The 22925-nt window shown below is 41.1% G+C and overlaps 1 non-coding gene across 1 annotated transcript; it reads right to left on the reverse strand.

Moving 5' to 3' along the window:
- Positions 1–18541: 18541 nt before the first annotated feature.
- Trnaa-agc (transfer RNA alanine (anticodon AGC)) lies at positions 18542–18614 on the reverse strand. Its single transcript has one exon. It is a non-coding gene; the product is annotated as a tRNA-Ala (tRNA).
- Between the last annotated feature and the right edge of the window lie 4311 nt (positions 18615–22925).

The raw sequence follows: 22925 nt of genomic DNA on the forward strand, positions 1-22925 counted from the left end.
GACAGTCTGTTAAACACACTGAGCGAAAAAATATGTTCGTGTCAAACTTTATTTCATAATAAAAGTAAATTGCGGGTACACAGAAAAATGAAACGAAATGCTGTCCCCATTGCGTCACATGTTTTTTAGAAGGGAAGGGGAGGAGTGCAGGGAATCCCGGTGCCTTTTTAAGGCAGTCTCTGTCGTCTGTCAAATCTTATTAAATCCATCAAATTGATCTCGGAAAAATGTTCTAAATGGAAATTAAGCTGTTAAATAACAGAGATAAGCGCTGCTGTTAGTCTACCATTCAAGCATCGTTTGGGAAAAAAAAACTATGATTGAGCTAGCTTGTAAAGTTAAATTCCCCCAAGCCCCCTGCTGAATAAGTGTTACGTCCCACGCACTATACGCATGGGCGTGGTTTAACAATAGGCATTTTGCAATCCGTACAATTATTTCACCTGCGCTCTGGTCTATCTATGTCCCCTGAGTTAATCTTGTTTTCTACTCCAGTCCTTATTTAGTTTTTTTCTTCTTTCTTTCTTTTTATATTTAGTCAAGTTTTGACTAAATATTTTAACATCGAGGGGGAATCGAAACGAGGGTCGTGGTGTATGTGTGTGTGTGTGTGTGTGTGTGTGCGTGCGTGCGTGCGTGCGTGCGTGTAGAGCGATTCAGACCAAACTACTAGGCCGATCTTTATGAAATTTTACATGAGAGTTCCTGGGATTGATATCCCCGAACGTTTTTCTCCTTTTTTCGATAAATGTCTTTGATGACGTCATATCCGGCTTTTCGTGAAAGTTGAGGCGGCACTGTCACGCCCTCATTTTTCAACCAAATTGGTTCAAATTTTGGTCAAGTAATCTTCGACGAAGGCCGGACTTCGGTATTGCATTTCAGCTTGGTGGCTTAAAAATTAATTAATGACTTTGGTCATTAAAAATCTGAAAATTGTAAAAAAAAATAAAAATTTATAAAACGATCCAAATTTACGTTTATCTTATTTTCCATCATTTGCTGATTCCAAAAACATATAAATATGTTATATTTGAATTAAAAACAAGCTCTGAAAATTAAATATATAAAAATTATTATCAAAATTAAATTTTCCAAATCAATTTAAAAACACTTTCATCTTATTCCTTGTCGGTTCCTGATTCCAAAAACATATAGATATGATATGTTTGGATTAAAAACACGCTCAGAAAGTTAAAACGAAGAGAGGTATAGAAAAGCGTGCTATCCTTCTCAGCGCAACTACTAAACCGCTCTTCTTGTCAATTTCACTGCCTGAACGGTGGACTGACGATGCTATGAGTATACGGTCTTGCTGAAAAATTGCATTGCGTTCAGTTTCATTCTGTGAGTTCGACAGCTACTTGACTAAATATTGTATTTTCGCCTTACGCGACTTGTTTATTTATTAGATTGTTTGTTTACTTTCAGTACAGAATGACCGACTGATTGACTGTCTGACTCCCAGTGTCTCAATTCATGTCCTCACGAAACGCATGGAATATCGTTTATAAAACTTACGATGTATGTGTAAACCCCCCCCCCCCCCCTCTTTCTCTCTCTCTCTCTCTCTCTCTCTCTCTCTCTCTCTCTCTCTCTCTCTCTCTCTCTCGCTCTCTCTCTCTCTCTCTCTCTCTCTCTCGTCGCTCTCTCTCTCTGTCTCTGTCTCTCTCTCTCTGTCTCTCTCTCTCTCTCTCTCTCTCTCTCTCTCTCTCTCTCTCTCTCTCTTTTCGTGTATAAGCTCAAGTTATCTATGCGCGTATGTGTGTCTTCCCGACGATCTGTGTTAGTGTCAACGTGTACGGTACTTATGGGTCAGTTCTCTCTCTCTCTCTCTCTCTCTCTCTCTCTCTCTCTCTCTCTCTCTCTCTCTCTCTCTCTCTCTCTCTCTCTCTCTCTCTCTCTTTTCGTGTATAAGCTCAAGTTATCTATGCGCGTATGTGTGTCTTCCCGACGATCTGTGTTAGTGTCAACGTGTACGGTACTTATGGGTCAGTTCTCTCTCTCTCTCTCTCTCTCTCTCTCTCTCTCTCTCTCTCTCTCTCTCTCTCTCTCTCTCTCTCTCTCTCTCTCTCTCGCTCTCTCTCTCGCTCTCTCTCTCTCTCTCTCTCTCTCTCTCTCTCTCTCTCTCTCTCTCTCTCTCTCTCTCTCTCTCTCCCCCTCTCTCTCTCTCTCTCTCTCTCTCCCTCTCTCTCTCTCTCACTCTCTCTCTCTGTCTAGTCTCACACCGGTTCTTCACGTTATCTGCGTGTCTTTTCCTCCCTTCGAATGTTTCGCTGCCGAATGATTAGCATTGCTCCACCTTCCCACTTAGATATCACCAGACCTTCCATCGTTCCCAACCCGGCTCTATCAATCCCACCTACCTCCCGCTCACCCTTCAGGTGAACGACATAATCAAGTGAAATTTGTTTGGACATCATACCTTGACCTGTGTCAAGGTCAATACCCCTCCAAGGTCCGCACATCGATCACCTCAGCCAGCTGTCAAGTAATGAGTAATGACATGCTGGAAAGATTTTCCCGATGAGTTAGCTTGACGCGTCTTATAACCATGCTGAGAAGATGGATTTTACACATGAATAGCTGTAAATTTTTTGCCTGCGGGTAATATAACTCAATATTGCTATTTCATATGTTACGTGGAGTTCCATTGGTCAATTGGGCAAAACTGAGCTCAGTGCAAAAGTGATATCGACGACATTTCCGTCGATATCAGTTTTGATATCGACGACCTCTTTATTGCTTCCCCACTTCAAAAACAAAAACACCTAAATTTAAAAACAAACAAATATATATGAAAATGTAATTATCCCAGAATTTTGTTGAGCAAGTGACTAAAGACTTTTTGAAAGGAAAGACATAAAATACTGAAAAGTACAAGAAAAGAGTGAACAAAAAGAAATAATAATCAGAGGGAGGGATATGGAAGAGCCAAAACTGAGCTGAGACAAATACTTTTGTAATTTCTTCACAGTAAATACAAAATGTCCAGAGAATTAGCAATATATCTAACATTGACTGACTGTGTGATGATATCTTCTGCTATTGGTCTGTTTTGACAGTGATATCAAAATCTCGACCTCCGGTCTCGATTTTGATATCACTGTCTCAACAGACCATAGCAGAAGATATCATCATACAGTCCGTCAATATTGGGTAGTAGAGATCAGAATGAGAGTAGTTTTTAGAAAGCAGCTACATAAACAGTGCGGGGATGTAGCTCAGTGGGTAGCGCGCTGGATTTGTATCCAGTTGGCCGCTGTCCCCACGTTCGGCGAGAGATTTATTTCTCAGAGTCAACTTTGTGTGCAGACTCTCCTCGGTGTCCGAACACCCCCGTGTGTACACGCAAGCACAAGACCAAGTGCGCACGAAAAAGATCCTGTAATCCATGTCAGAGTTCGGTGGGTTATAGAAACACGAAAATACCCAGCATGCTTCCTCCGAAAGCGGCGTATGGCTGCCTAAATGGCGGGGTAAAAACGGTCATACACGTAAAAGCCGTGGGAGTTTCAGCCCATGAACGAACAAACAAAGCTACATAAACGAATAAGACCTTGAATTCTTCAGCAGTAACCCGATTGCAAGTGTGTCCGAATTTGAATCACACTTACAAGTTACAGTACCTAACATCGATTGTAAGCAGCCTTCTAATAAAGTGAAGAGGCTGCATGCACTGTGCACGGGCGTGTGTTTATGCGTGCTCGGTGTAGACCTACACATATTTAAATCCGATTTGTTATCTGCATGTTTTGTTGGTGCTCGATTATCTACAAGAAGCCTCAGTACAAAAAATTAAACAAATAAAAATGCAAAGCAAAAACGAACAAACAATGAATAATCAATCTAGGGGTAAAAGGCAGGACGACTCTTCATCTCACTAAACACGATGATCATGTCTTTTTATTAACCTTTTTTTTTTTAACTCATGGTAAGATAACAAAATCACGTGTTTACCTCTTATCTTAGAAAGTACATATATACGCCTACACACTATACTAAACGAATCCATTTTCTCTTTACAAACAACAGGAATATTACAACACGAAAAACGGCAACACGAACTGATCAGTGTTTGACCAACTTCACTTCAAAATAAAGCGTACTGATTTCAAAGCATTTCGAGTCAAAGACAGTGTCCGATACGCTCAGTAAATCCTGTCAACCAGAGATACTGTAGCAAGCTACAGATTTCTGTGTCAACCAATGTTCCACATTGCATGCCAATTTCAAACAAACGCATTCCCAGGGCCATTATTTAGTGTTTAAATATTCCAAAACTAATGCTAAACCTTCTAAAGTGCAATAATATCCGCACACAAATATATAAAGCACGCCCTCAAAACAAATGGTTTCAAATAGCAGTAGGCTACTTGCATGCGAACAAACTGAAGACTCTGAATGCTCTGAATCTATGCTTGGAGTGGATTTAAAACCATAGCCGCACAATACTCATTATAGTATGCAAACAGTTTCAGTCTCTATATTGCTGGACAAGATGTCCCATGCCTCCTGTGCTTTGAGTCCTTCAATTTTGTTCGCTAAGTTGAGAGATGCAAACTTAGTTTTCATCGAGTCATAGTCCCCCCTGGCATAGGCGAACTTCCCCTCAGACCCATGGTCTATCTTACTGGCATAACATATGTACTCAAACATTAAACAATGGTGATGGCTTTTACCTAAAGGCGCATGATGTTTTAGATTCGCAACCATGCCTTCCTCATTCGTTAACACCAAGTCAATAAGAGTAGGTTGCTGATCACCTCGACAATGAGTAGGGTCCACAACATGCTGATATAAGAAAGTGTCTCTGATCGTGTCCAAGAACACAGTGGTTTTATGTAGAACTGCGTTAGACGGTGACGTGCCTTCGCTCCAGTTCACTTCAGGATAATTAAAGTCTCCAGTCACTAGCACATGAGTTCTATTCGTTTTCTGCGGTGTTTTTATGGTCATTTAAAAAGGATGTTCACAAACAAACATATTTTTTCGTTCAGTTACTTTTTGCAGCAGTCAGCCGGACAGAACAGACAGTATGTTAATACAAACGTGATATAAACACAGCCGACAGCAGCCACTATTACGCGAACTTCCTTGTGACACTCCCTAGTGGCTCTTTTCCCGCGCGCTGGCGGCCGGTGTAACACGAAATATTTACTCCACGAAAAATTTACTCCGGAGTAAATATTTCGTACGAAATTCTTACTCCGAGTACACTTTTCGTACGAGAAAAGAACTCCCCAAGGCACGAAAAAATTACTCCCTCCACGAAATTTTTACTCCACATTTTTTTTACTTCCAGTAAAAATCTTGTACGCAAAAATGGGATGAGGGCGAAGAGATAATGCCAATAAGTGATCTCGCGCACACGAATGTCGCACTACCCTCCTTCCACCACCAAGACTAACAGGGGACAAGGGAGTAAAAATTTCGTACACCTGGCATGGCCGGGAAGTTAAATTGCTCGTGTTGGGGTGAAGTAATTTATTCGTTATTTATTCGTCAGGGGAGTAACATTTTTGTACGAAATGTTTACTCGGAACTCACCTGTCTTGGGGAGTAATTTTCTCGTGCAATGGGGGAGTGCTTTTTTCGTAAAGGGAGTAACTTTTTCGTACGAAATGTCACTTACTCCGGAGTAAAAATCTCGTGGGAGTAATTTTCTCGTGTTACACCGGTCTCACTTTCGCACCGCAGCGCAAAGAAGGATGAAGCGTCTCTGTGTACTCTGCAGTCTCTGATTCAACACAAGTTGTTGTCATCAACCTTCAACGCATTTCCGGCAGCAACACAAAACTTCTTAACATTCTGTGAGAAAACAAAATGGTACGGAAATCAACCTTACTTTTAACCCCCATGTCTAACAGTTACGAACAGTACGTGCCAAAACTTAACATTTCAACGACAAAATTCACTCTACATACCAAAAACCAGGGCCAGGTCACATGCTGCAAATTGTTTTACACGATCTACATTTGAAAGAGGCCCTCAGACTTTTCCAAGAGACTACACTGTGGAGATAACGCTGTGTGTTGACAGTTGAAAGTGGACAGCAGGGCCGGACCCAGGGGGGGGGGGGGGGGTTTCCAGGGGTTCCGGAACCCCACCCCTGGAAAAAGCATGTACCTTGCTTTGAGTGGTTTTTTACTTTTTTTTTTTTTAAATAAATTTTGTGTGTGTCTCTAACAAATTTTATTCAATGTGAAATCCGATGAGAAAAAGGTACCCCCCCCCCCCCCACCACTTCGCTGATTTGCCCCCCCCCCCCAAAAAAAAAAAAGGAGGAACCCCCCCCCCCTAACAACTCATTTGGTCCGGCCCTGGACAGTTGAGACATTGAAAGCGTACTGTCTGTTGACTATCCGCAGGGCTTGTATGTTCAAAATAAATATATGTAGCCTACGAGCGTAAACGTACATGAACGCATGGACCGTGTAAACTGTCCAACAACACATACTCGACTTTGTTCTTCCCGAAAGTAGGAGATTACTTAAGAACTTCTCAGGAATTACTTAATATTTCCTGTTCCTGTATAAAACTAAACGACAACGAACATTTTATGACTGGTTTATAGGTTGTTTTTTCTTCTGAGTTGAACAGTTTTTGAAAAATCTTTATTTTATATTCATGCATGTATATTTGTCCTTTCAAACTCTCAGTGTTGCTTCAGGACAATGCATAAATGTTTTTATTTCCCAGCCTGATTCTCTGACTTCCACAATTCAAACAACACTGGTGGAGCTCTCATTACAGTTGTCTTATATTGTTTTGTTTTTCTTTTTTTTCTTTTTTTCTGTGTTTTTATTTGTTTTGATTCCTATCAAAAAGTTTGCTATCAGAAAGTTTGTTTGTTTGTTTGTTTGTTTGCTTAACGCCCAGCCGACCACGAAGGGCCATACTCAGGGCGGTGCTGCTTTGACATATAACGTGCGCCACACACAAGACAGAAGTCGCAGCACAGACTTCATGTCTCACCCAGTCACATTATTCTGACACTGGACCAACCAGTCCTAGCACTAACCCCATAATGCCAGACGCCAGGCGGAGCAGCCACTAGACTGCCAATTTTAAAGTCTTAGGTATGACCCGGCCGGGGTTCGAACCCACGACCTCCCGATCACAGGGCGGACGCCTTACCACTAGGCCACCGTGCCGGTCTATCAGAAAGTATGGTGACTTGAATCTCATTATGTCTGAAAACTGCACCTATATCCTCGTATTCTCTGTGACATAAATCTGAAACTGATAGTGTTATCTGTACCAGGAATTCCTCAAGCTCATCGCATTGTCCGGTCTACTCCTCTTCACATGCTGAGTGATAAGCCTGTAAGTTTGACAGGGTGTTCGCTTTCCTTCCATTCGCTCTTCGGGGTTTCGCACTGCTTTGTCTGGGTACATAGACACGGTAAACATGTCTACGTGGCGTTGCTAGGAAAAGTTGTTGGAAAGTAATAATGTCATTTATCAGTTTGGTTAGCATGAGTACAGGCGCGTGCATCATGTGTATTTGTGTTAAATTTCGAGTGAATTAAAATTCCTAACGAAACATCCTCATTCTGCACAGAGGTGGGGTTTTGGGGTGTTTTTGGGTGGTTCGTTTTTTTTGTTTTTTTGTTGTTGTTTTTTTGTGTGTTTTTTTGTTTGTTGGGGGGGTGGGGTGTTGCGTCCCTAAATGGAAAGGTGCACTTAGCGTACCCGAAAGCCTGAACGGATCCTGAATAGTCTTAGTCTTAATTAAAAGAAATATCTATTTAACTTGGTAAAGTAGTATAGGGGCCTAATTGTGGCATGAAAGACCACAAACATTTGAAACCAGCCGTTCACTAGTAAAAGACTGTCAAGATGTAGAGAACTAAAACGCATATATATCTTTTGAGTCCCATCCCCCCCTCCTACCCCCCCCCCCCCTCCTACATCTTTCCAACCAGCGTATCACACTACATTGCATACAATTTTGTCAAAAAAGGAAAGTCATGCATTTCGTTGTGTCTGATACCTGTGGCAGAAGTGTCATTGCTTGGAAAGCTTAAAGTTAAAAAAGGGGTCCCTATTTAAAGATTAAACTAATAGTTATCGCAGATGAGTCTTTGTTTTCATATTCATAATTATCTATATGTACCAAAGTTATCACACACACACACACACACACACACACACACACACACACACACACACACACACACACACACACGACACATGGTTTTTTTTCTCATAAATCTGGGCCCAGTCAATCAATCAAACAAATTATGAATACATACACCTGTACATATATACAATTGCGCCTATATAATTGATATGTATTTACACTGAAGTGCATAGGCTCCATTTTATTTTTACTTACAGACCTATATACTCACGTCTTTTTACTTCTTGGTCTGTGTTTTATTCATCATGGTAAGAACAACTGTGAGCAAGCAGATGAAAATCTAGTGTGTCGGTGACGCTTATACTTCACGGTCACAACAGGATACAGATATGAGCATGTCGAAGGAACGGCTAAATTCGGTCACGGAAGCGATGAAGAAGAGTGTAGTAAATAGTTTCCATGTTTTCACTTATTTTCCCCGTTCCCAACTTCAAAGCTTATCGCCGTTTTTCAGCGGTGCCCGTCATTTGCCAGTCCAACAACAACACACAACTCTCAATCTCAGCCCTGGTTTCCGGTCCGTCTTTCTTATCCTCCTTTTCCCCCCCCCCCCCCCCCCCCCCCCCCCCCCCCCCCGCCCTCCCACACACACAAAATCACAACAACAACCAAGAAAAAGACACACAAAAGCAGACGAAGAAGAAGATATAAAGAAACAAACAAAGCGGATATTGTTGCCGCTCTGATGCTGAACATAACCATCCACAGCAAAATTTACAATGTGGGCTCCACAAAAACAATTTTATTTGTTCTCGTGGCTGAACGAAGAGTCCCACCTCAAATTAGAAATTAGTCGTCATGCACACCCGCTGGGGGTGGGTGGGGAATCAACCATCATAAAAACATCTTCCTGTGTCTTAAAGCCAAGAACATTTTGTTCGTATCATTTTGGGTGTACTAAAGCAGCGACTATGTCAAAAGTGCGTATCTAGTTGTACAGTAGTGTCATTCCAATTAAAAGAATAACAAAACCGTCATTGAAACTTCAAGAGTCCTACAAAATGTGATCTTTATCAGGCAAAGGCCCGCCAGATATAATCATTCGGTCTTTCCCCATACAAATGTCATTTTCACAACCCAGCGGTCTGTAAACAAAATTGTTCAATTCAAGCAGTCTAATCCGTCCTGTTTAGCAGTATCTCAATACGTTCTGACCACGGAGTCTAATCAGTATTTCTGTAGCTATACTGAAAATGGGGGAGATCATGTCCTGAATTCTTTTACAAGGACTCTGAAGGGCTTCGTGGGACGCTGGCAAATCCTCATCACAAACGTCAACGCCACTCACCTTTCTCTTCTCCCATAATATATTATACACTCCTACAATGAACTGGACTAATAGTGAAGTTAATGGGGTCAAGATCGTCCACTTTATCATCATCTTTGAGCACAGAGGTAACATTTTTAATGAGTCTTTCGAGCTTTTGATCGGGATTAATAATATATTTTCTGCAGCTTCAGTGTTTTGAAGCAGAAAAACACCACAGTGTATTCCATTTTTAGCTTGGATAATTCTGAGAAGAGTTCTGTTATTAAACCAGCTACCGAAACTGACAGACTGATATTGGTCTATTTAGCCGTTAAAGTTAAAGGCGGACACTTCAAGATTATGCGTAAAAACAACGCAATTCACCGAGTATGACAATCGTTCATTCATTCGACAGCACCTTCTTATTGTTTCAAATGTGTCAGATTAGTCCCACATCATAGTTTCTCTCGTCCATTTTTGCGCTTACGTTCCTCCATATATTTGATCTTAAATTCCACACTGACTCAGAGGTTCTTTCCCCTGTTCATCATTGTGGACTTCAACAGCGAAGGCACAGCCGCGTGACGAATCTGACTACTTCAGCATTAGTACCTTGATTTCTATGGCTCTGGGGGGGTTACTGGGTGGAAACCAGCACAGGACTACACAAATCTGAGCTACTTATACTGGGATGGAAGGAAGGAAAGCTTTTTAAAGAGACGAAGGCGCGGGGAGTATGGTTTAGGGAGTGAAACGCTGGAAAAAGTCACCCAGGGGACAATACTCTGTCGTGACCCTTTTTAATAAAAAGAATTACCAAGGTGATGACCTCAGAGGCTAGCTGGAAATGTATCTCGAGGATGACTGATGACACTACACAAACCGTCCCCTTTGTACCCAAATGAATTCCACGTCAAGTTTAAGTTCACTGTGTACAGTTTTATCATTTGCAATGAATGCAGCGTACATGCATAATGATATAAACTTCTCTATTATTAGCGCTCGGCTTGAAGGCAAATAACTGCTCGTGCAAACGTGATCAAAGAAACAAAGGGAAGCACGTGCTCTAAATAAAGACAACAACAGTAAGTTATGCGAAACCAGTCTACTGGCACAGGAAAGAATAACGAGAATTGAAACGACCGCCACTCTCTCTCACTGTCTCAACTTTCATATGTTTCTTATTTACACTTTTACGGTGGTTCACGTCAACTGTAGCTTGGATGTTGGTCATCTTTCTCCTCTCTATATACGATTTCTTCTGGTTTGTTTCATCTTTATTGTACTAATTTTTAGTACTGTCCGTCTGTCTGCCTGTTTTACATGTCTTTGCTCTTAAAGCCATTTGTCAATCGCCATGTCTGACAAGCCATCGAATAAACCATCGAATAAACAACGACGGGCGTGGTGGTAAGACGTCGGCCTTCTAATCGGGAGGTCGTGAGTTCGAATCCCGGTTGCTGCCGCCTGGTGGGTTAAGAGTGGAGATTTTTCCGATCTCCCAGGTCAACTTATGTGCAGACCTGCTAGTGTCTTAACCCCCTTCGTGTGTGTTGTTCGTCCGTCGATTCGACGAGGACCACTCTAGTCATCCGGGGGTTGCTGGGGCTGGCTATTTCTGTGTGTGCGTAGATGGCTGACAAGGCCGATCCTGGCACGGAAGGTTCGGACACAAAAGGGACAAGGGACGAGTGGGACGTCTCCAGGAGGGTTGATGGCACGGGCTTTTCGGGTCTGTCTCATCAATTCAGCGGCGGTGGTTCTGCTGGCCTCGCACATCTTGGCGCCGTTGTGGATGGGGGAGCGCCAGGTGGCACGATCCAGTGCAGATTTCTCCCACGTGTCAGGGTTGATGGAAAACGCTTTCAGTGAGGCTTTGAGAGTGTCTTTGAAGCGTTTCTTCTGTCCTCCGTGGGACCGCTGGCCCTGTTGCAGCTCGCCATAGAACAGTCTTTTGGGCAGTCTTTCGTCTGGCATACGGGCTACGTGCCCAGCCCAGCGAAGCTAGGACTGCATCTGGATGGTAGTGATGCTGGGGAGATCTGCTCTGGCTAGCACTTCTGTATCTGGGACTTTGTCCTGCCACTTTATGCCCTTCGTGTGTAGGCCTACACGCAAGCACAAGGCCAATTGCGCACGGAAAAGATCCTGTAATCCATGTCGGAGTTCGGTGGGTTATGGAAACACAAATATACCCAGCATGCCTACTCAACGAAAGCGGAGTGAACCGAATGGGCAAACCGAGCTCGCACGTAACCAGATTATTCTGGAACGCTGAAGAAGAAGAAGAATAAACCAAAACCCCTCCAACACTTGTTTTGCCTCAAGTCACTGGTATTTTTCCATAATGGCTTTCGACCTTTACGTCACGTGTGTTTTAGAACCCTGACTGAGACACTTGAACTGAGAAAATGTAAGACCTGGGGGATGTGGGCATCTAGACAAGGGAAACAGAGATAAGGAATAGAGTTATGCGAACATCCTTTACATGAAAACTGGAAGGTCCGCCAAAAGGGGAAAATAAAAAGGGGGAAGTGGTGGCGGGCATTTCGGGGTAACTAAAACCATGTCCGGGTTGCATCACCTCTCAATACCCACACCCCTATCCCCCAAGAAGAAAGTAACATGTAGTCATATTCTTCTTTGTTCTTTTTATATTTAGTCAAGTTTTGACTAAATATTTTAACATCGAGGGGGAATCGAAACGAGGGTCGTGGTGTATGTGCGTGTGTGTGTGTGTCTGTGTGTCTGTGTGTCTGTGTGTGTGTGTGTGTAGAGCGATTCAGACTAAACTACTGGACCGATCTTTATGAAATTTGACATGAGAGTTCCTGGGTATGAAATCCCCGAACGTTTTTTTCATTTTTTTGATAAATGTCTTTGATGACGTCATATCCGGCTTTTCGTGAAAGTTGAGGCGGCACTGTCACGCCCTCATTTTTCAACCAAATTGGTTGAAATTTTGGTCAAGTAATCTTCGACGAAGCCCGGGGTTCGGTATTGCATTTCAGCTTGGTGGCTTAAAAATTAATTAATGACTTTGGTCATTAAAAATCTGAAAATTGTAAAAAAAAAATAAAAATTTATAAAACGATCCAAATTTACGTTTATCTTATTCTCCATCATTTGCTGATTCCAAAAACATATAAATATGTTATATTCGGATTAAAAACAAGCTCTGAAAATTAAATATATAAAAATTATTATCACATTTTTTTTTTCGAAATCAATTTAAAAACACTTTCATCTTATTCCTTGTCGGTTCCTGATTCCAAAAATATATAGATATGATATGTTTGGATTAAAAACACGCTCAGAAAGTTAAAACAAAGAGAGGTACAGAAAAGCGTCCTATCCTTCTCAGCGCAACGAATACCCCGCTCTTCTTGTCAATTCCACGTGTTCTGTGAGTTCGACAGCTACTTGACTAAATATTGTATTTTCGCCTTACGCGACTTGTTTTTCTTTCAGGCAAGCGGGGGCCCGGTAGCTCAGTTGGTAGAGCACTGAACTTGTGATCGGAAGGTCGCAGGTTCGAATTCGGGCCGGGACGGACATGGGTCAACTTTATGTGCAGACCCAGAGACGGAAGCCAAGTCCCACCCCAGTGTCCCCACAATGGCACGTAAAAGACCTTGGTCATTCTGCCATAAGTACAGATGGCTGATACCACCTAAACACGCATACACTTGTGTATCTCGTCAAAAGCCGCGAGGGCGTAAAACTCGAATCATATAACCCATATCTTGTCCTTGAAAGAGGCGAAATATTTAGCCTGTAGGACATAAAGCATTCTCTCTTTCCTTTTATCAGGCAAGCTGTATAATAGAAGACACGTGCACGCATTCTACTGGCAAAAGAAAGGAAGGAAAAGAGTAAGAAAAGCTTTTCAGATGTTTAAAGAACTTTAATGAGTTGCATGACTGCAACCTCTTTTGCGTGTCGCCTAGCAACCACATGCTAATGAACGTCATAAGTGGCAGGTAGAGATTATCCGGCAAGTACAAGAGCATGAAACACTACAAAGAGAAATGCACATTGCGGAGAAAGAAATCTCTCAGCGGAAACAGAGCTACAAACACGTGAATTTGCATTGAACGAAATCTGCAATTTCAGTTGTGTCAGTCGCAACGATTTTGTTGTTGTTGTTCAAAGAGAAAAACAAGAAATACGCCCCCCCAAACCCCCCCCAAACCCCCGGGGAGGGGGGGGGGAGAGAAAGAGAGAGAGAGAGAGACTCAGACTCAGACTCAGACTCAGAACTTTATTACAAAAGGATAAAGGTTTTAGGCAAAGCCTATTCTTCCAACCTGTCCTTTATACAACACATAAAGACAGACGAACATAACAAATAAAAATTCAATCATATAAGATATAGAAATACATTGTATGAATTGCAATGAGAGAGAGAGAGAGAGAGAGAGAGAGAGAGAGAGAGAGAGAGAGAGAGAGAGAGAGAGAGACTGTGTGTGTGTGTGTATTTGTCACAGAGAGAGAGAGAGTGTGTGTGTGCGTGCGACTGCGCGCGTGAGTGCGTGCGTGTGTGTGTGTGTGTTCTTCAACTATATTCCAGTATGAATACAGTGTCGTTGTTGTTGTTATAGTTATTGTGTTGTTGTTGTTGTTTTGTTTTTTTAATTATATGTTGTACTTTTCATCAAATTGAGTATTCTACGTCTTCAACTGTTTGCTCTGTAACTTCAGTTTTGACGGAATTACAATTTAAGCAAATTCTCAACTGATATATAATATGCGTTCCGGGGTAACTTAGCACATATTTATTTTAATCGTGCGTTTCAACTTGAACACTCAAAAATAATACGCAATTTCAAAGGAGTAAGACTGACACGAAAGGAAAGACTGAAGAACCCGAGACAGGTCGGAAGCTTCCGTGCCGCATGTGTGTTGCAATACAGGTAACTGTTTCGTCATTGAAGGGACACAACTCGAGCCAATACCTTTTTTGCTTAAACCGACTATATAGTGTCCCATTACAAAATAAGCTGGTAAGTGAGAAATCAGTGTTTGTGTGTGTGTGTGTGTGTGTGTGTGTGTGAGACTCGTAGAAAGAGAGAGAGAGAGAGAGAGGGGTGGGGTGGGCATTTTATAACCGGCGTTTGTAACAGTCAACAAGGCCTGGAATTGACCGACTGAACAACATAAAAACTGTTGAACTGCGTATTCGTTGTATCCATGGAGGTCTGTTTTGCAAATTCAACAACATTCGGTACTTTTGTACTGAAAGAAAATATTAATATTCAGACATTGCAAACGGTCCACCATTATTTCCTTTTGCACCATGCACAAACGTCAATAACATACGTGGATCGGGATTATTAGAAATTTAACTAACTTCATTTTCAATAGAGTTTAAGCTAAACAGTTAATAAGATTTTTGTATACTGGCACAACTGTTCAAATCTCAACGATTTGTGCTTTTCTTATTGTCAGTTCGTTTCCAAAGAACTCGCTTTGAACTTCTTCCGTCACAAAAACTGCCGACACACGCACGCAACCACAGATGAGGCAACATTCTGAGGGGTCCTAGAAACATCGGAGACGGTGGAAGAGAACTCAATTCTTACAATCTTTGATGAAAAAAGCGGAACTTAACACGCATCCTGTTTCGTCTGAAAACGGTCAGAAGCTGCACAGAAACAGGATCAGCAAAATAGCGATTTTTTCATCAAAGACACTCCCGTCATTACCACGTCAGTGGTTCCAGACGGGAACCACGAAGGGAACAGTGGCAGTACCCTCCCCCTTTCCATCGTCTGCTCAGCAGTTCTTTGTCTTCTTCATGCCCGCCCCCTCACCCTTGCCCTTCGCAATTTACAATTTAATCAATCCCCACTGAGGCGCATCTCTCTCGTCTCGTGCACTCGTGACTGATTCGAGTCAACGTTCGCTTTTGTTACCGAGACTGACTGACAAAAGCATTCTGTGAATCTCGAAGTGAAGCTGGTGGCCATCTCGTGAAATTAGGTCAGTGATGCGGAAAACACAACAGAACACGTTCCTGACACTTGTGACAATACGTTTTACATCCTGCGAAAAGAAGCAACATTGTATAAATAAACCCTGTTAAAAGACAAACAATTGCAAAGTCTTAGATGTAATACTTTATACTTTCTCAAAGAGAAAAGTTGACAAGAGTTGACCAAAACTTCAAGTGTTTACTACTCACATGCTGGGCTGGAACAGTGGCACGACGGAGAATCAGAGCGTGAGAATGGTGTGAGTCTTGTGTGTGCGTGTGCATGCAGTTGAAGAGTTCACGTGTTATCGCGGCAGCACAGTCTGAAGTCTGGCAGTGCCAGTGGTGTCGCTCGGCCGCCTGTCCCAGGGGGAGGGGGGTGGGGGTGGGGGGGTAGTGTGGTTTGGGCGCCGTGGTTTCAGATTTCTTTCTCTTTACTCAAGCGCTGCTGTAGCTTCTCTCTCTCTCTTTCTTGGTCTCTTTTTAAAGGTGGTGTCACGATTTCATCTTTCGCCTGTGTACATATTTCCCCCTCGACATATACTCAAGACTGAAATGTTGTTTCCTGGTAAAATTAAGAAGTGAAATTATTTATGGACGAAAAGCATGTGAAGAAAATTGGTGGTAAAATTTAATAGATTTCACCCCCAAAATCGATTTCTTCGAAAACGTGTACTGAGTGGTTACGTCCCTTGAGTAAGAAGGAAAACATTTTAGGATGAATCAAATTTCTAAGTTAAATAAAACAAATTGGTTGGACAAATTTGGCCCCATGAATGTAAGGTACACAAGGTCGCTCATCAGTACTATCGAAGGGTGGTTTTTTTTGTTCAGTGTAGAGTTTATACTAGATCAACGAGGCCTAGAAGCGAAATATCAACACGGCGAAAGATGAAAACGTCACAGTGGTCGTCTACATTTTTGTGTTTTTTTCAATAATCTTATGGTTAGATTTCGCTAAAAAGTTATGTCAGATGATGAATGAACCATGGGGAAAAAAGTTATAGAAAAAAAATATATGTAAAAAAAGATTTTATTTTTGGGTAGCGTGACTCACGCTTCCAATATTTTGTTTTCTGTTTGCTGAGAACATGTGCTTTGCCTAAAAATACTGACCATTCAAATTCATGTCACTATGCTTATAGCCACGCCCAAACAAGTGCAGCAACAGTTTGACACTGGAGCGCTGTCCACGCTTTTTTTTAAACGCACGAAATGCACGGGATTTGAGAGGAGTTTTGCGCTTGGCATTTTCCAAATAAGGATATCCTACTATGAGTACTACGCTGGAATACTACAATGAATTTTCAAACGGCTACACTGGCTTCGTCTTTCCTGATTGAAAGGGGGTGTATTGTTGATAATTGTAGATAATAGACTCTGCATTTTAATGGTCAAATGGCGATTTCGGTATAAAAATGTAGACAAGGACCTTTAAAGTATCACACTCATCTATCGAATAACTTAATTTTATTTATTTTTGTTTTTTTCTTCCGAGTGAAGATCATTTCCTGGTCGGGTTATGACTGAACAGAAAAGTGGACTAATTTCAGTCTGGTATTGGGATTTCAGTAAAAAATAAATTAGTTCTGTTAATCAGCGAAGTTTATTTCCATATATATATTGCAGAAATGTTTGTCATAATCAAGCGAAACGGTGACGTCAACTGAACGCTTCACCTCGGACATAATACCCTAAATTTTTAGTTTTGACCAACAAGAAAAAAAGCGATGTAAAGCGATGAAAAATTAACAAGTCTCGCAAGGCGAAATTACTACATATTGTCAAGCTGTTTGTGTTGAAATTACAGAATGAAACTGAACGCACTGCATTTTTTTTAACCGAGACAATACAGGTTCGTGAAGTCCCCGCGGCAGTTTTTCCCAAAGTGAAATTGACGAGGCAGAGTAGTAAGCAGAAAAGCGTGCTTTTCTGTATTCTTTTTAACTTTCTGAGCTTGTTTTGAATAAAACATATATCTATATGTTTTTGGAATCAGGAAATGATAACGCATAAGATGAAACCAATTTTGGATCGATTTCTTACATTTTAATCGTAGTACTAATTAACCTATTTTCGTTAATTGTGATCACATTTTAAGAGTAAACATAACATATGTATATATTTTTTAGATTCAGAATTTGATGAAGAATACGATGCAATTAATTTTAAATCTGTTTGCGACAATTTCATTTTAATGAGAAATTTAATGAGCAAACTCATTAATTAATTTTTAAGCCTCCATGCTGAAATGCAATACCAAAGTCCGGGCTTTGTCGAAGATTACTTGACCAAAATTTCAACCAATTTGGTTCAAAAATGAGGGCGTGACAGTGCTGCCTCAAGTTTCACTAAATGCCGGATATGACGTCATCGAAGACATTTATCGGACAAAAGAAAAAATGGTCTGGGGATATCATACCCAGGAACTCTCATGTGAAGTTTGATGAAGATCGGTCCAGAAGTTTTCTCGGAACTGATCTATACACACACACACACACACACACACACACATACACCACGACCCTCGTCTCGATTCCCCCATCTATGTTAAAACATTTAGTCAAAACTTGACTAAATGTAAAAATGGAAACAGTGGAAGGGTGCAGTGAATTTGAGTCATGTTCTCCTTTAAAATCACATTAATAAATTTTAAAAAAATTAAAACAAGTTATGTCAAGCAATATCAAAACATTTGGTCTTTCTGTCAGTCTGAAACTAAAAGATCAACACTGAATTTTAATGAACAACTTAATCAATTAATTTTTAAGCTTCCAAATGATATGTAATCCCATAATTCATACCGGATCAGAGATTGTTTGACCAAAAATTCTAATCAATTTGATTGAAAAATAACTTTTTTTAACAGCAGGATATGGCGTTGTCGAAAACATTTATATATATATAATAAAAAATAAAAAATTAAAATTAAAAGCATTTGGGGATATCATTTGGAAAATTTCATAAATCTGTTTTCTTTGAATTGCCAGAAACGACACACACAAACCAACCTCTTTTTGATTCCCAGCAAGTTAAAATCATTGCAACTTTCATGGAATGGACTACATATTGACAGTAAACATTAAAGAATTCATATAAAAAAAATTAAATGAAGACAACTAAAACAAACTGCATTAAGAAAAAAAGAAAGGCAACGGAAAAATATTGGAGATGCAGGGTATCGATCCCCGTACCTCTCACATGCTAAGCGAGCGCTCTACCATCTGAGCTACATCCCCATCTGGCAAATGAGGCAAACTAGAAACACATATTTCTACGACACATCACATTTGATTCTCCGTCGTTTGTATTATCGTGTTTGTGTCTTGTTAGTACAAGTTGATAGTCACAATTTGCTTTGATTGTTTTCAGATTAGTTCAGCAATGAGCGTCCCTCAAAATCGACGGCACACAAGTTCCCGCTAAACTCTCGGCTTAAATCTCCCGCGTGAAATGAAAACGAAAGTTGAGCCGGTGGTCCGTCCACAGGCGGAAGGTATCGTCCACTGGACTACAACTATCACAGAAAGTCTTTCTGTGATAGTAGTAGTCCAGTGGACGATACCTTCCGCCTGTGGTCCGTCTGAAGCTGATGTGGTCGATTACTGTGGTCACTATGCCTGTCAGGCGCGTCAGACAGTAAAATCCCACAAACTCAGAGAAAACACGCAGTTTAGTTTCCTTCCGAGGCTCTTGGACTCGTCCGTACTTACTTGATCGTGGACGAGAAGGGTGTGTAGTAGTAGTACTACCGGCGTCGGTACATGAGTACAAGTAGGGACTTGAACAAATTTATATAACATAAGCCTCAGGCCTCGCCGCTTTTTATGCTTCCCATCTCATTTTGCAGATATGTCAGTTGTACATGTATCTCTTGTGTGCATGTGAAGGGCGTTCATGTGTCCATGCACCAGATATCTCTTCTGTTAGAAGATGGGGATGTAGCTCAGATGGTAGAGCCGGTGTAACACGAAATTTTTACTCCACGAAAAATTTACTCCGGAGTAAATATTTCGTACGAAATTCTTACTCCGAGTACACTTTTCGTACGAGAAAAGAACTCCCCAAGACACGAAAAAATTACTCCCTCCACGAAATTTTTACTCCCCATTTTTTTCACTTCCAGTAAAAATCTCGTACGCAAAAATGGGATGCGGACGAAGGGATAATGCCAATACTAAGTGATCTCGCGCACACGAATGTCGCGCTACCCTCCTTCCACCCCTTCCACCACCAAGACTAACAGGGGACAAGGGAGTAAACATTTCGAACACCTGGCATGGGAAGTTAAATTGCATGTGTTTGGGTGAAGTAATTTATTCGTTATTTATTCGTCAGGGCATAGATGTGTATCTATGGTCAGGGGAGTAACATTTTTGTACGAAATGTTTATTCGGAACTCACCGTCTTGGGGAGTAATTTTCTCGTGTAATGGGGGAGTGCTTTTTTCGTAAAGGGAGTAACTTTTTCGTACGAAAGGAAATGTTTACTCCGGAGTAAAAATCTCGTGGGAGTAATTTTCTCGTGTTAGCATGTGAGAAGTACGGGGATCAATACCCTGCATCTCCAATTTTTCTCATTGAGTTGAATAAAATTAATATTACAAAACGTTGTTTCTATTAGGGCTGTACCTTTATGGAACTCACTTGCAGATGTTGTGAAACATGCACCGAATATTAACACTTTCAAGAACTGGACAAACAAAAGAAGCCAAACAGGGCTATCTGGGGTTAAAATTGCGCAATCTGTGTTGTTTTCTCCCTCTTTTTTGGGGGAAGCAATTTTAACTTTTTATGTTACCATTGTTTGGCATGAAAATAACAATTTAATATTATGCAACGGCTTTTAAAAACAAATGGGCTGGGGGGTCGGCTTGAGCCTCCAAAGCCCCCCCTATAGCTCGTCTGGCCGGGGTCGGCCCGCTATTGCGCGGGCCGCTATTGCGCGGAGCCGCTATTGCGCGAATCTTTAGGGTTAGGGTTAGGATTAGGGTTAGGGTTAGATTCGCGCAATAGCGGACCCGCGCAATAGCGGCCCAGCCCCGTCCGGCCCTGTGAGATGGGACTCTTAAAAAGCAGCGAGGCTAAAGGAACATAATTCTCAGTCCCTACTAGCTACTATTACTACTATATAAGGTTTTATGAAATATGCACATTGTGCTGTGGAAGGACACTGGTGCTTATGTGTATGGATTAGTCTATATATATATATAAGCCACAAATTCTGCCCCATGGTGGGTTTTGGCAAGCAGAAGTACAATGGAACACCACATTTGAAGACCCTCTTCCCCATAATAAGACTTTGCGGTTGTTGTTATTTTCTTTATTTTCACTTTTTTTACATTTAGTCAGGTTTCGACAAAATGTTTTCGAAACAAGGGTGGTGATGTATGTGTGTGTGTATGAATGTGACAGTGTGTGTGTGTTTAACGATTCCACAGAAAACTACTGGACTGATCTTCATGGAACTTTATATGAGAGTTCCTGCAAATGATATCCCCAGGATTTTATTTTCATTTATCGAGAAATGTTTTTATGACGTCATATAATTATCTGGCTTTTTGTGAAAGTTGAGGCGGTGCACTATCACACCCTAATTTGTCCATCAAATTTATGGAAAGTTTTGCTCTAGCAATCTTTGACGAGCCTGGACTATGGCATTGCATTTAGCTTGGAAGCTTAAAAATTAATTTAATAATTAATTAATCTCAAAATTCTAATTAAGATTATAGTACACGTAATCGATCCAAAATTTATATCATTTTATTCTTTAACATTTCCTGATTCAAAAAACATATTGATATGTTATTTTTGGATTAAAAACAAGCTTAGAAAGTTAAAAAGAATACTGGCTTGTCACTTCAAGCGATTTTCTACGTTTTCCATATCAGTGTGTCAGCGCTTTCAGTCTCTGTCCCAGGGTATCAGTCTGTTGTTAACCTCTGTAAATTTAACCTCTATTTCAAGGCTCGATCTCTCCTTTTCAAAAACTGAATTTCTCAGATTTTTGGATACATCTGATAAGGAGTGTTCCTTTGCTAGTGTTACTAAAGTCTAAACATTAAAGGCACAGTAATCCTCCCGTAAACCATCACAGATAATGTCAGGCTTTTACACACAGTACAAACACGCTTCCATTTGAACGCTCACCGAACGGAACATCCTAGGTGCCCTACGTAAAAAGCGAGCAATTTTCAAAGAATTAATTTTGCGGATTGTCTCCTCACACAATCGGACCGTGGTGCGTTTTGGCGCTAGACCTAACTTTTAAAATCTAAATGATAAATTGACAGCTTGTTACACAAACATTCGTAAATCATAAAAGAATTCTTTTTTCATCAAGACAAGATCAGTACAATTCGAAGTTTTGAAAGTTTGAAAAAAGAAAAGCCCGGAAGCAGGGTCACGCAAGGTCGTGGTTCTCGTAGCAGACGACGGTTTATGCCTATTGCCAGTTCCTCTGAACAGTCAAAAGCCATTGCTAGAGTTCTTGTGAACCACAGCCGTTTGTTTCGTGCATAGTCAGACGTACATAATAACGTGCTATTGCAGATAAGCTCACAGCGAATTACAAACTGACGACAACATTGTGAAAAAGGGAAACTGGATCACACGGGTTCACGATGGCTCAGGAGTAAGATAACCCAGGCAAAAAGAAATTCTTTGAAAATTTTCTTGCTCTTTACGGAGGGCACCTAGGATGTTCTCAAGCGGTGAGTGTTTAAATGAAAGGGTGTTTGTACTGTGTGTAAAAGCCTAACAGTATCTGTGATGGTTTACGGGAGGCTTACTGTGCCTTTTTAACAGTGATAACTATTGACAAGGATCAAGTTTCAGGTACTGTATACGTTTCCGGCATTCAAAAAAAAGAAACACATTTTTAGTCTAGGGTAGAAAAAGCGTGAAGGTTCTGCTTTATGCAGCCTGATGGAAAATGTCTTTGAATGATGATCAGGAAGAAGAGATCTACTGTGACACTGTGCCATGTGGACAGAAAGGATGGTGACGTGAAGATATGTTTGGAACTAGCCCACTAGATTACAAGTTACATAGCTCTAAATAGAACATGTACGATGAAAATATATATAGTAATGATTTTAATGTCAGATGCGCCAAAATGAGTTGGTTCAATGCCTTCGGAGTCCCTGTCACGATCAGGTAAATGTATTGTGCCGATTAACAGGAAGAGAATCTGTCAAGGCCGATACGAATGTTTGACTTCGGACGGTAAAAAGAAGATTCTTTGACTTATAATAGTATTTGGTGTTTTAGTGAGATTCGCCTGAGGGTAATTAAGGCGGTGACTGATTTTCAGATGTGGCGTTCTTGGCGGAGGCCTTGACAATTTAAGGTGCAAACCTAAGTCAATGTATCCCCTGTTGATAGTCAGAAAGACACAATAAGCACTGTACGCTCCTCTGCTCTAGTAAACATGGGCTTGACAGGTCCCTGATGGTCCCTATCAGATGTAAACATGGGCTTGACAGGTCCCTGAACAATGTATGTCTGTGGTCCCCAGATAATATAGTAGTTTGTTTTTTTCCAGAGGAT

The sequence above is a fragment of the Littorina saxatilis genome, linkage group LG2 (genome assembly GCF_037325665.1).
Source record: "Littorina saxatilis isolate snail1 linkage group LG2, US_GU_Lsax_2.0, whole genome shotgun sequence".
Taxonomy (NCBI): domain Eukaryota; kingdom Metazoa; phylum Mollusca; class Gastropoda; order Littorinimorpha; family Littorinidae; genus Littorina; species Littorina saxatilis.